Raw genomic sequence first — 14317 nt, forward strand, 5'->3', positions numbered from 1 at the left:
CATTATTACTGCATGCTCAGTCCTACAACAAATGATTTTTTTCTTAACTTTTCTGTTTATATATATATGAAATAAGTGAGTGTTAGGGAGTTATCCAAAACAGACTTGGAAAGAAATTATTTTCAGGCACAATGCTAATGACTTTTGTGTTGGTGTTTTATAAAAGGACTCTTTAACTACATGTATTTTAGAGTCAGACGCTGTTTTTGGTGGAAAAAAAATACAGATGCTTAAAGCGGCTGGCCTTTTGTTTGTGTCTCCGTTGCGTGGATCGTCTCGTCCAAACCACAGACGATCTTCGGCTGTGCTTTCTGTACACAACAGCATTCTTTCAGTGAAGTAGGCAGGCGGTAGGACCCAGGGCAGGCGCCGGGGGAAGTCCTCTGCTGCTGGCGGGGCAAGGCACAGCACACAAACACACACACGCACACACACATACACGCACATATACACAAACTCACATAACGCACACTCTACCGAGCAGAGGAGAGAGAGCGAGTGCAGAGAGAGGGATAAACAGAGAGAGTGAGTGAGAGAGAGAGAGAGACTATAGGAACGCGGCGGCTTGTGTGTGTGCGCGTGTGTGTGTGTGTGTCGGTACGTAACGGCGCGCGGCTTGGTGGTAAGAAACGACTGGCGGGGCGGATATGGAGGGGCTCGGGAAAAACGCTGGGAACTGACCGAGCACCGAAGCGAAGAGAGAGAGAGAGAGAGAGAGAGAGAGGAGCGGACGGAACGGACGGCACGGAAGGAAGGAAGGACGGAAGGAAGGAAGGAAGGAAGGAAGGAAGGAAGGAGAGGAGAGGAGGAGAGAGAAGTCTGACAACGGGGGAGAGGGAAGAGTGTGAAGAAGGGGCTCGTCTGGAACGCGGAGAGATCCTAAGGTGACTTTCCGGGGCTTTTGGTGGCTGAGTCTGGGCTGGAGGTGTGTGTGCTGACATGAGGTGCATGGCTCTGCACTTAAAGGGAAGAGTGGAGGTGTGTGTGTGTGTGTGTGTGAGAGTGTGAGAGAGAGAGAGAGAGAGGAGGGGGGTATAGGCTATGTATCACAGTGGAAGTGTGTATGTGTGTGTCTAACCTCTATATATAAATATGTGTGTGAGAGAGTTTTGTGGTTGTTTTTACACAAGCTAAAAAAAGGGGGGACCAAAGTGTGTAAGTGAGCTGACCGCTGTAAACTGGAGTGAAGGGATCCAAAGGAGTCCATACTTTATAGGGAACAGTGTGATCTCATTCCAACACACACTTCTCCAAAAAGGCTGCCTAAGTTGAGCGAAGGAAAAAATGAGGATAACGCTCCCTTTAAAGAGTCTCTTTAAACTAATGTGTGTGTGTGTGTGTGTGTGAGTAAGCAGAGTTTTTAGTGCAGCAGGTATGGTAGAGTGGTTGCAAAAGCAGCACTGAATGAATTTTCTGTTTTGTGAGAGCTCCGTTGACACTGCTTGATAAGTAGTAGCAGTTTCTTATATATGTGTGTGTGTGTGTGTGTGTGTGTATGTGTGTGTGTGCCATAGACGGCAAACAGGTTGAGGGAGGCAGATCTGATCAGACGCACAGCAACAGAGGAGAGAGCGTGGCACAGGCTGAGCAGCAGCACATTGGATTACACACAGACGAATACACACACACACACATACACACAAGCTTCATGGCCAGCAGAACAGCTGGGAGAAATGTGTGTGTGTGTCAGTGCCCGAGAGCATCTCACTTAATGCATGCGTCTGCCTTTGCACGTGCAGGACTGTTTGCTTTTGTATTATCTTTTGCTACTGTGTGCATGTGAGTGTGTGTGTGTGTGTATTCATCTGAGGCTGTGTAAATATGTATGTGGAGGGAAAGAATGTTCTGTCGTCTCTTCAGACAGACGGCGAGTGTTGTCTACCTCTGTCTCCCCCTGGTCTGGATGGAGACGGGGGGGGGGGGGGGTCTGAGGGTGGGAGAGGAGGAAGGAGGAGAGGGGTTAGAAAAGAAAAAGAAAAAGTGATCAGATGATGGAGAATGAGGCGAGATGAGGAGATTAATCCGAGAGACTGAAAGGGAGACAGAGGTGGGAAAAAGGGCTGATGGAGGAAATGGGGTAGGTTTTAGGACTGGAAGAAGGAGGGAAATGGAAAGAAAGCGGCAAAGGAGGAGGAGGAGGAGGAGATGGAGTGAAGGAGACGGGGCTGACATGCTCTCTCCAGGAGTGCTCAGAGTGCTGCTCATTCATAATTCACCTCCATGGCAAACGTTCATTCACATATTGACCCCCCATGGCTGCGCTCAATGGAGTTCTCACCCCTCCACCTCTCCCCGTCTCTCAATGGACACCCCTGTGGCGCGACGTTCAGTTAGCCCGAGCTGCTTCTTTTTCACTTTTGAGACAGTTCAGGGTCTCCCGAGGAACCAGATACCGTTGTGTCTGTTATGGGTCTTGTGACACCAGTAGTTTTTCAATTGGACGCTCTGATGGGGGGTTTTGGGGGGGTTTGAATAGTTGTAAATTGAATATTGAATTCAGACTCCACCCCAGACACAGATAATTGGTATGGATAGCTCAGTGGGTTAGTGCTCTCAGTACAACTGTTGTTAGTCTGATTCCCTTAACACAGCTAAAACAGTCCATAATGGATCTATTATTCATGTATGAATGAATTGAATCGGCGGTTTTGAATAAAAACATCAGACACTTTCTTGGATGCCAGAGCATGATTTATTCAACATAAATACTCAAAAATGGCTTGTTTGATATTTTCGATTGTATTACCCACGCCTGGAGCTACACTGCAAACCCACTGCTGTGCACTGGTCAGCTGTGGCCCATGAGCCATATGGCAGAGCATCTAAAATGCACCGTCAGAAAAAAAAAATGTACTGCAGGGGTACAGTACATTTAGTTCTATGCTACAGAAGTGCACCTTATCAGCAAAAGTGATGAAAATCTCCTGACTTACTTAGTTTTTAGGGGTTTGATGGACTAAATGTTTACACAGTGAAAAGAGGACACAGACGGCTCAGTGTTGACATTGTTTCTTGGTGTTACAGCTACAGACAACTGGTTAACAAAGACATACATGGATCCTGTTGTGGTGCCTTTGTAATGCATATTGTTAGAGCTTAAATTAATGTAAAAATATGGCTATAGCTGGAGCGAGGAGGCACTTCTGACTTGGTATCATAGATAATGGCTCTTCCACTCCTGTTGTCAAGGGCTCGATCCAAGCACACTAAATATAGTTAAACTAATTAGGCAGCGTTCACACCCACCAAAAAAAAAGGAAAGATAACATCTTCAAAGCATCATTAACCACCTCTAAGACCTTGTTTCCCCATCGCTGCTTTTTTTTTTTTTTTTTTTTTTTTTTTTTTTTACATCATTATCAACAGTGAACCCTTTTTTTTTTTTTTTTTTATAAGATTCAGAATTTTCAGATTCAGGATTCAGAAAGGGTCACATGACACATGGCAGGTGTCAGTTGATGGTAATTTGGCTACTTGTACTGCTCAAAGTAGTGGTGAAGTACTTATTACAGCTGATCTTGAAAAACTGGTAAATCTTTCTGCACCAGTAAGATGATAAACTTATTAACAGCTATACAGCTCCATGCTTGTTTCCGTTTTTATTAATGTTTAAGTAGGTAGTGGTGGTGCTAGCTCTGTCTGGTGTTGTCATTTATCAGGTGTTTTTCCAGATGTGTAGTGAATATCAAGTAAGTATCTCTAGGGGTAATGCAACTCATGGCCGCCAGATGCTGGCACCAAAAAAAAAATCTAATTTCCATTAAAAAAAAAACAACAAGTTTCCTCTAAAAATACTGAGTACATTTTCCCCCAGCAATCATTCTGGTGTTATTCACTTTATTTGGACCCTTTAATAAGTGTTCTAGTGGTCATTTTATGAATTATTCCTCCAGCGACAATTTGCCAGCAAATAGCTAGAAGGTGTTAATGTCTGATATTGTTTGTCAAACCACTCTCATGTTCAGGTGGAATTTTTAGTGCTTCTGTTTATTCAAAGAAATCTTTTTCATATAAACTGCTCTGTAGTTGTTGTAGGGGTAATGCTACTCTACCAAGACTGTGAAAGGATTTTGTTTTGCAACATTTTCATTACTTTCACTGGTACTTTGTAATATTTGGCTAGTTTGCATAAATTAGTTACAATTATTAGCATACATTTAAGTCCCACCCCTTCTGCTGTACCCAATCAGAACTTATAATGGAAAAAAATAAATGCCAGTCAATAGTTTTTTTTATTGCCAACTACAACTGTTTGTCTATTTAAAATATAATTTTACGAGTCAAGAAAGTTGCAGTTTGTGGTAAAGATAGTTAAAACACATCTAGTTATGTGTGAAATGGCTCAGTGTACTGTGTCTCTCATCTCACATGGTACATATCGTGACTCTAAAGCTACAGTTATCTTGTCATACTTCACTGTGATCTTTGAGAGTTTCAGTTTGGAAACTGAAAAAACTCAAATGGGGCTCCGGGATCTATGAGTTGATAACTGTGTCGATAGCTCATATAACCCTCAGTTTGTGTGTCATAGAGTTTCCTCAAAGGTGTGAAGTTGTGGGTGTGAATAACACCTCACCCCACCCAAAAAAAACTTCACTTTTTAATCACCTATGAAATCTGCCTAAATAGTACAGTGTTCTAAATCGCGCCCTGAACCATCAGATGCCCCAAATACACTTTGAAACACAATTATAAACTTTGCTGACTTTCAAAACATCCATCAATAGCCAGCAGGAAATTTGCGGATTCGACAGTGTAACGTGAGAGTGTATCTTTTTAATGCCATGGCTTTAGTATTGATGGAAAATGAGCTCAGCCTGCTCAAAAAGTGCACTTTGTAGTTGTTCTAGTATAAAACACTTAAATTACACTAAATAGAAGAAACAACCCACTTTTTGCAAAAATATTGGTACGTTCCTCATTTAATTAGCCTATTTTAGAGAACAAAACCTGAAGAGGAAATAAAACCGCTTTCTCTCTTTGGGCTAAACATAACTTTTTCACTGATATAGAACTTGTTTAATGACAGACTGTACAGTCCGTCATTTCTTTTCAGGGTTTGTAAATCGGTTAACTGTGCCTGATATGTTCTAGTTCATGTGTTAAAACAGCAGGAGAGTTAAAAGCAGGGTTTTAAATTGCAGTGGAAACACAGTCGGTCTAAGTGGCCAAGATGGCTTAGAAGAATAATGCTCCTCTGTATCCCCCAGGTTATAATTGTCTTCAATAGGCCTCCTGCTGATTTGAAATGGACTCATTGTCCACAGTGCGGGGCACCTCTGCTCAATTAGCCTCTCGCTACTTAGTTGTGCTGAGCTATTGCTGGTCGCATCCTCACTCAGTGGCACACAAGTGCCTGCACACTAATACACACTGACGGGCATAGCAGAGACACACACTCACTCACTACATCACGCATTAAAAGACGTCAGCGAGTGTAAAAATAGAGCTTATAAATGGGGAAAAAGTGTTTTATGTTTACAAGGGGTGATGTCATGTTTGGTTTAGATCCATAGCTGACAAATTGGAGGGCAGCTGTGGCGAATATCAGCCTGCTCAGCTTTGGCTCAGTTGTCTTGAGTTTTTTCTGTGCTTTTAAAGGAGCAGAGTTCAAGGAAATACAGTTTGTGTGTGTGTGTGTGTGTCTGTCTGTCTTTATGTTTGTGAGCGTGTGCTGTTTTCAGCGGTGGAGGCATGCACACGGTGACGCTGCTGTGGTTGCCAAGCAACACAGGAACGTGGGTGGAAGGATTTCCTGTCCTTAGGAAGCTTTGTTTATAAGTTGGGGGGGAGAGTGAGTGAGTGTGTATGTATATTCATGTGTGTGTAGATTTCAGTGTGCATTTCAGCTGTATGTGTGAGTGCTTGTGTGTGTGTGTTTTTTATGCACTCTTTGCCTCAAGTAAAAGTGCTACAGAAAAGTCACTTAAGACACACATTGTGCTCAACACACATACACACACTGTACACAGACAAGGCGAAAAAGGACCCTTTCTAGTCTGTTGAGTTGGATTTGCGTTGCATAACTCATCGAGCCGCTGTGTCTCCTCCTCTTCAACCCAAACACTCTCACCGTGTCACAGACGCCACGCTTACGCTGGGCCGCTTCTCGCTGATGATGTCATCAGCAGGCCTCATTTTATGTCTCCTCTCACATGAGATTGCAATTATGTGTTCTTACCCTGCATGCAATCACAAAAACACACACAGACACACACACACACACACACAGCATGCCTGTCCTGCAGGCGTTGGACCCCGTGATTACGTAATTGACATTGAGTGAATGGGATGACGTCAGCTTGGCTCTCTCTTACTCCTGTCTTTCTGGCTAGCTACAGTGATGTCATAAGTGGATGCAACCATACGCGCTGTGTGTGTTTGTATGTGTGTGTAGGTGTGTATGTGTGTGTGTGTGTGTGTGCTTTGGCATGCATGATTGTGTGTGGAGACAAAAATGACCTCAGGAACCATCTGATTTATATAATGTGTTTACTCCTCCCCTTCTTTTCCCTTTTTCTTGTTACTTTTCCTTCCATAAAGTGAAAAGACTTCACAGCTAATCCATACTTCATTGTGTCTTCTGTAGCAACGTAAGGGATTTAAAGATGCAACTGCAGCACGAACGCTCACACACAGCCTGTTGCTACCCCTCTGAGAATGGCTTTTGTATGAAATGGATACTTCACTGTCTCACAACTGGTAACTCCATCGCCTAGTTGCCCTTCGTCTGCGACCGTCTGACCTTTGTTGATTCTCATCCTTAGAGGCGGCAACAGTGGCAGGCAGGCAGTGAATGAAAGGAGAATGAGATGATGCTGGGCTGTCTGCACAGATACTGTGCGTGCCAGTTCTTATTTTGAGAAAAGAAAACACGGCGTCATGGAGAAAAACGAGCGATTCAGTGCTTGGCCTTCTTCAAGCTCCCCAACAAAAATATCTGTTTTTAGCCTGCTGTTTGAACGAGGGGTTTTTAAGCAGAGAGGAAGAGTGCTCTATTTGTGTCTTGGGTTGAATAGGCCGCCTGTTGTTTTCTCCCAGCATTGTGGTTGGAGCATCAGCCTGGATAGAACTGGGAATATTTAACAGACCTGAACATACACAAAGACACACAAACACTTTGTCTTTCTGCCGTCCTCTCCTTTTTCTCTTTTCCTCAAACCTCAAACCCCAAACCAAAAGGGATTTCACTCCACACAGTGACTTAAGAGTTTATAAAGTAAAGAGCTGCACGAAAGCAGCACGCGCACACACAGATGCACGTGGTTTAACTCACACACTTGCACATGCACAAACACAAAATATGCAGATTTTCCTTATAAACTGATTAGCATTAGCTTGGCCTTACAGAGGCCAAACCACAAACTGTATTGCACATTCCGCTAAGCACCAGCACACCGGCATAAGAGTGAACAGGACGGTTCGATAGTGCTGCAAGTACACGTACAAATACATATGAATACACACCACAGTTAAACCTATGTATACTTTAGATGATACCTGGACAAAACGGCAAAGTCCACAACTTAAATATACTTACATTACACAGTGACAGTACTTACACACATATGTACAAATACAAATGCACATGTTACACACATGCACACGCTTCCCCCCTCCTCCCCTATCCCGACCAGGAGTCTTAGGGCCTTAGTCAGCGTCTGTGTGTCCATGCGTGGGCCTGTTCCCTGGCAGTGTGAGGGGAAAAAATACCTTCCCATATGATGTAAACACCAAAGTCCCTGTGTGTGTGCATCTATGCAAGTGTGTGCGTTTGCTCAAAAGCTTCTGTGTGTGTGCGTTTGTGTGTTGTGTGACTGGCATTCTCTGAGATAGGATTCGCTCTCTGTGACAGTTTTCCAAATTATTCCACAACACTTTGCACTTTCTTTTTAAAGATAAGTTTCTCTGCCATCCCTGCTTTGTTCCACTGCTCACAGTGGAAAAGAGACGGCAAAGATGGAGGAGACGGAGCAGCTGACAAGTGACATCACCAACTGAGGCAGATACAGAGGACACTGCTTTTAGCTTAATTTTTCAAAAGCCTCATCTATTCATCTATTGCACTAAAGATTTAGTTAAAAAAAAATACACCTCATGTCATTATTTGTATCATTCCAATACATACATCTTATAGAATGTGTACTTGTGTGAGTGTACACTAGAATGCATACAAATCAGTTTATTAAGAAACATCACATACAAACAAAAATTATGCATCATTAACTGAATGCAGCTACACATTTGAGTGAACTGGCATCAGGATATGGTCACAAGTGTTTTACAGCCTACCTCTTAAATGTCCAGTATGTTGCATTTTTGATGAAGATGTGCAAAAACACCATCTCATTTGATTCCCTGTCACCAGTGTTTAATGTTTAACATTACTTGCAGCTATTCCAATGGAATCAAATAGTGAACATATATCACTAAATGAGGTGTGATTAAGCTATTCTACCTTAGCTGAAATGATCTAAGTGTCTAAGTGAAAAGTATGTTTAGGGCTTTTATTGGGAAAAATAATAACTGAAGGGGCTTTTACTGTTGAAAGTTCTAGCAGTAGAAATTGCATAATGTTTATATTTATTTTTATTTATAGAGATGATTTATACTTTTGCATGACTTTTCTTTGCTGTCAGCAGAACTTTCCAACTGAGCTGAAACTGTTATAATACTCTCTTTAAAGCTGCCAGACGCTTTTGATAAAAGCATTAATTTTACCACAGAACACTTGTGTTTGCTGGTCTACCACTGCCTCAATTATTTGGTTAAATGGTTTGTGTTATGATCTGACTGTGGTTGTGCTTGAATCCAAACTACTAAATGAATCAAGGCAAGATACTACACTAACTATTGATGAGCAGCCCCACATTAAAAATAAAAGAAGAATAAATTCACCTCTGAAATACTCTGGACTGACCATCTCCAATTTGCCTCATATTTTCAGAAAATAATATTATTTGTCCGTGGAAACATCATGCAAAATTTCAGCCTTTGTCTTCATTAGTTTTTGACATATTGGTGATCTGAAAAAAAAAAATTGGAGATTTCACGTGGACCGACTCAAATCCAAACCAACCCTTTAATTCCAAATTGAAATAGTTTGAGAGAATCAAAAGAATCCATTTAATTTGGGGACATTTAAAAGATGTACTTCATGTTCGTAGTGCCACAAAGATATACTGATACAGTCTCTAGTCCTGGTCAATCTCCAAACACTAATACTGTAAGTCAGCAGCTTGTCTTTATTGGACAGCCTCTGCTCTTGTCTCATAAACCCCACACTCCTAGTTTGTAACACTTTACTAAAGTTTGATTTGATTTTAAGTGAACAACCCTGTTAACATAATCTAGTTTCTTTTAACCCTTTATAGGTACTCAAAAAAGTACTCTGAAATTCAAAATTTCAATCTGTGTGTTATTGGAGGACATAACAAGACTTCATTACTTTTGTGAATGTTTGTAATTTTTTATTGTTATATAGAAGATCTAATTTAATATGTGTATTATTGTTATGAAATGGACAGTTTATTTTTGTTTTTGATATGTGCACTATTACTGCTACAAAAGGACAGCGTTTACTTTCATGTGAAATGCTGCTGCAAAATGGACAGTCTATCCTTGATACATACAGCAATTTTTTGTTTTGTGCATAGTCAGAATTTAGTCTGATATGTGAGGATTTTTGAGTTACTTATGGGATCTGACATAAGAATTTAGGGTAGGTTGAAGGATTGGGTAAGGGGGTGGGAGATTATACATTAAACTTCATCCCACTCCTTTTCAAATGTTGGACTTTCTTTTATATAATCCTTTTGTAGTTTGATTTTAATGCAAATTTGAAATAAATAAATAAACAAAGTCAAGGTCAGTGAAGTTACCATATTTGGTTCCTTACCTGTAAGTGGCCAAAAAAAAAAAAATCCAAGAAGTAAATATAAATAATACAAGAAAAACACATGTAAGGTGAATGGAACATGTATTTTAGAACATTAGAACATCACTTTTAGAACATTTCAACATAAGTGCTGATCCAGACTCCTGTCAACATCCACATTATCCCTTTGAACATCATTCCTTACATTAGTACCATTACTTCATGGTACCTAACAAAGCAGGTACACTCACTGTTCATGCAGAGGTGGACCTTACAGACCCTGTAGGCCACATTGGACCTGAGATTGTTGACTCACTGTCCTCACTAGAACTGTTATCACTGTCTTGTAATGTATGTGGAAATTACCAAAAATAGTCACTTGCCTGATAAAGGGTTAAAGACTCCACAGATCTTCCTCCAGAAGAGCATAAACTATTTTCACATGCCATGTAGTAAACAAATGATACTAATCTGCAACGTCCGGGTAAAGGGGTCTGTTTCAGCCAGGGTGGGAAGGACCGGTGTACTTTTTAACCTTAAAACGGTGCATGACTGAGCTTCTGCAGAACCCTGTGTTCCCTCCCCAGCTCAACATTTATGCTTTAAAACACCACCGCCCACTCAGGGATAAAGGAGGAGAGGACAGGAGCCTTGTTCCAGCGATAACCTATAAACAATTCAGTACATAGATGGGCTGACCTACCTGCTGTGCTCATGAAACACGCTTTTGTGAGTCGCAGGCAGCTTTTGCTTTTTATTCTAGGTTTGGTAGTATTATTCACAGGTGCTGGCTCTGCAGGGATGTAACAGACAATACTTGGAAAAAACTGGGTGTCGATTAAAAGCAGGGTGTCTGATTATGGACAGGGGACTGGTTAATGTAAAAAAATAAAATAAATAAGAGCCCAAGTACAGGTGGATAAACATCCTTCTCGTGCAAATCTGGTGCCACAAAACACAAAACTAAAAGTGGTAATAGAAATCCACAGCACACAACATACAGTATGAGAATATTTAGTCATAAAATTCAACTATTATTGTCGAGTAGGCTTTCAAAGTCAGTTTTTAAATGCCGCTGTTCTTTACCTCAAATTTTTGTTTCGCTACTGCAGTTGAAAAGAGTCCTTAGAAGTAAAATGAATAGTAAAGTCGGCATTATTTACAACTAGCATGTAAAATTCAAGCAATGATTTGCCTCTAATCAAATCTAAGTCATAATAAATGTGAATCAGTGAACATAAAAGGCATGAATCAACAAATCTGGAACTGAACAACAAACTAACCAAAAAAAATGTAGGTGTGAGCATGTTTAAGTCCTATTGAGAAGCCTAGCATTCACCATTAGCTACTGTCAAAACCTAATTATATATAACATTACAAGAGGTTTTTGTGTAAGGACAAATTCCCAGCACTTCCACTGTTGGTGTTGATGTTGACTTTAATTAACAGCTTAATGCAGTGACTTGGTTAAACAGGAGCTTTGTACTAAAAATGATCAATTTTCAAACAGAAGGAATTAGAAATAAAGACACTTTCTTCAAATAAAGGTCTGTTAACTTCAGTAGCTTAGGTAAATAATAGCCATAGTCACTATATGAGGAAATACAGTATCTGTATAAATAACAATAAGATACACAAACTGCAATTCAAGTTTGCTCTTACTGTGTAACAATTGTTTTTAAGACTCAGTTCCAATGGCAAGTGCACCTGTGACGTACACTTTATCGTGTGAGACATTTAATAGTCAAACAGAGCAGTCTATAAAAAGGGTCCCAGAGACATGAGTGTATATGGTCCTCTTCTACCTTACAGTAGCTGCACACAAACAAGCTAGTATGCTGCTAACTGTACTCTGGTTTCACTGAGGAGTGCTAACAATGGTGCAAGATTTATTGTGGTCTATTATGAAGCACCAGCACATTCAACACATTTCTTCGCAGACGTTAAGCAGCAGGTGCAAAACAATCATAGACTGTCAACATATTCATCATGACCACATTCAGATCTGGTCAGGGGCGCGCAGCAGATCACGCTGGAAAAATGTATGTGCAGTGTGTTTGTTGCTAGGCAACTTTGTCACAATACCCCTGTGACCTTCCGACCCTGCCAAGTCTAGTGTAACTGTCCCCGTCTCACACTTGTATGCGTGTGCGTATGTGTGTGTTATCTGAGACGATGGTGAGACTGCCGCATAGCAACTGAGAACAGCTGTGATTTTGCTGTGGTTGGGACGAGTGTGTGTGTGTGGCGTGTGTGTGTGTGTGCGCAGTTTTGTTTGTGTGCCGCCGTCACTGTTCATCAATGCACACACCCACAACAACATAATATGGCACACTGTCACATCCACAGCTTGATAGGAGCATAGACTCAATCAGCCAAAATGCACACACACATACACAGACACACACAGACACACAGTCAACCCTGTTGTCAAATCACAGCCGAAAATAGAGAGCGGAGGGAGCAACGGAGCAGTCATTTCCCTGAAGATCCATTCATGTAAAATACTGTTATTCAAACCTCCCTCCCCCTTATTCAATAGTCTTATTCATCTCTCTCTTGACTGCAAAACCAAACACGCCTTGTCTTCTGCTTCCCGGCAAGAGCTTTTGTGTCCGTGTACATGTGTGTGCGCAAACACACGCGAACGCTCGTATGTGTATGTGTATATGTGTGTGTATTTTCTCCATAAGAGGAATGTCCTTGGCCTGTCCGACCCGCATGCTCCCACTGAGCCCTCCGTCAAACACCTGGGGCGGGCTCTCCTGCGCAGCTCCACCCAATCAGCAACCTGGCAGTTAATGACATCAGTTAGCGGAGGATCTTTAGGACCGGCCCCTCGAGGTGATTCGTCTGAGAGAGAGAGAGAGAGTGCTCTTATTGTTATGATGATTAAGTGTTATATGAAGGGCTATCAGAGGAGAGCCCCTTAATGAAAGTGGAGCGCAGAGAGCAGCGGCGGTGGAAGAGGCAGAGCCGTAGAGCTACAGAGGAGGCAGGGAGGAATGAAAATTGAGAGTAAGACCGGCTCCGGAGAGAGGGGTGGGGGGAGGTAAATAAGAAGAGTTTAAGGTGGGAGAGTAAGGAGAGGAGAGGTAGAGATGGTGAGAAGATGAGAGGGGTGCACGAGGCTGAATATTCAGCAGCTGTGTCCAGACTTGCTGACTCTGGGTGTTCATGCTCTGAATGTACCATGAGAGGTAGGCACTGTGAGCAGGGAAATGCTGTAAAAGAGCAAAGATGAAGGAGAGAAAAGGGCCACAAACGCATAGAAACGTGTTATGCGGTTTTGTCTAAGTGTGTTTACGCGCTTTGTTTTCATGTGTGCTTGTGTCTGTGCAGGAATGCAACAAGCGTGTTTGTGTGTAAGTGTGGAGTTTCCCTTGCCGTTTGCTAAAAGAGTGGAACGCCCTGCCTCAGAGGAAAATTCCATCTTCAGCTGCTCCTACTTTCTTGTAAATCATCACACTGGGATGTCCAGCGCATTCTGTTGTTCTGTGAATAAACGGTTGTCATTCGCCTTTTTTGTTGAACACAGTTTCCCCTCCGCTTTCTCTTGTCGGTTCAGTGGATGTTTGCCTTCGCTTCCCACGGTGCCTTTTGACACTCACACTCCCTCTCCTCCTCTTCCCAAGTGCAGTAACTTGTTGATGTTCAGCTACTGGTGTAACTATTTGTGGAAAGAGTTGTACCAGCAAAGTCCTCTTAACCTCACAGGCAGTAATTTGTTTGTACTTTTCCTTTACTTGTGCGTAGCTATTTTTGTGAAGTCACTTTATGTTGTCTAAAATCCATCTCTAAACAACATAATAGCACCAGCTTGAGGTATTTAAGTGTTTAAGAGTGGGTTTTTCATTAAGTAGCTTCCAGCACACCTAAAAATATTTGATTAGTATAGGTCCCTCTGGAAAGCTGCAGTGTCTGATAGTGTTTTACAGGCTTACGAGAATACAATTATAGAGGAAACACTGGAGAACTTGGTGTTATTTGCCTTGTCTGCTTGATGGTTTGTCTCCACACAATGCTATTTTACAGGAGCAGTGTCTGAAATGTACTTTCTGACTCTCCCGCCAAGGGAAGGAGAAATAAAATAAAAGATTTCAAGAATTACTTCACAATCACAACTGCTGCTGCTACATAATATGCAGTTTTCATTCAAATCTGTTCTTATTTTCAGGAGTATATTGTGTTTAAAGTCAAAATCACTCACTGACAATGACCAAATCACCATAAAGATGTAATTTTGGAGTCTGAGATTAGATTTAAACTAGATTACTGCGGCGCATCTCGAAGACCATCGGTGTGTAGATCGTAAAGGCTCATGTTGATGCACTACAGAACATGTGTGTTTAAGACACGCCTCCTTTTGACAGTAGGCTAATGGTTGGGGTTAACTTCAGGCCATCTACACATCATTGGTGGGAGCTGCTGTGTCAGTGC

At 41.8% G+C, this 14317-nt stretch overlaps 1 protein-coding gene across 1 annotated transcript in view; it reads left to right on the top strand.

Moving 5' to 3' along the window:
- Window positions 1-432: 432 nt before the first annotated feature.
- Window positions 433-14317, top strand: part of ches1 (checkpoint suppressor 1) — an 83748-nt gene continuing 69863 nt past the window's right edge. The window contains exon 1 of the mRNA XM_030127846.1: window positions 433-884. The gene's annotated coding sequence lies outside the window, so the exon portion shown is untranslated. The remainder of the gene's footprint in view (window positions 885-14317) is intronic.

This window comes from Sphaeramia orbicularis, chromosome 24, assembly GCF_902148855.1.
Source record: "Sphaeramia orbicularis chromosome 24, fSphaOr1.1, whole genome shotgun sequence".
NCBI classification, from domain to species: Eukaryota; Metazoa; Chordata; class Actinopteri; order Kurtiformes; family Apogonidae; genus Sphaeramia; species Sphaeramia orbicularis.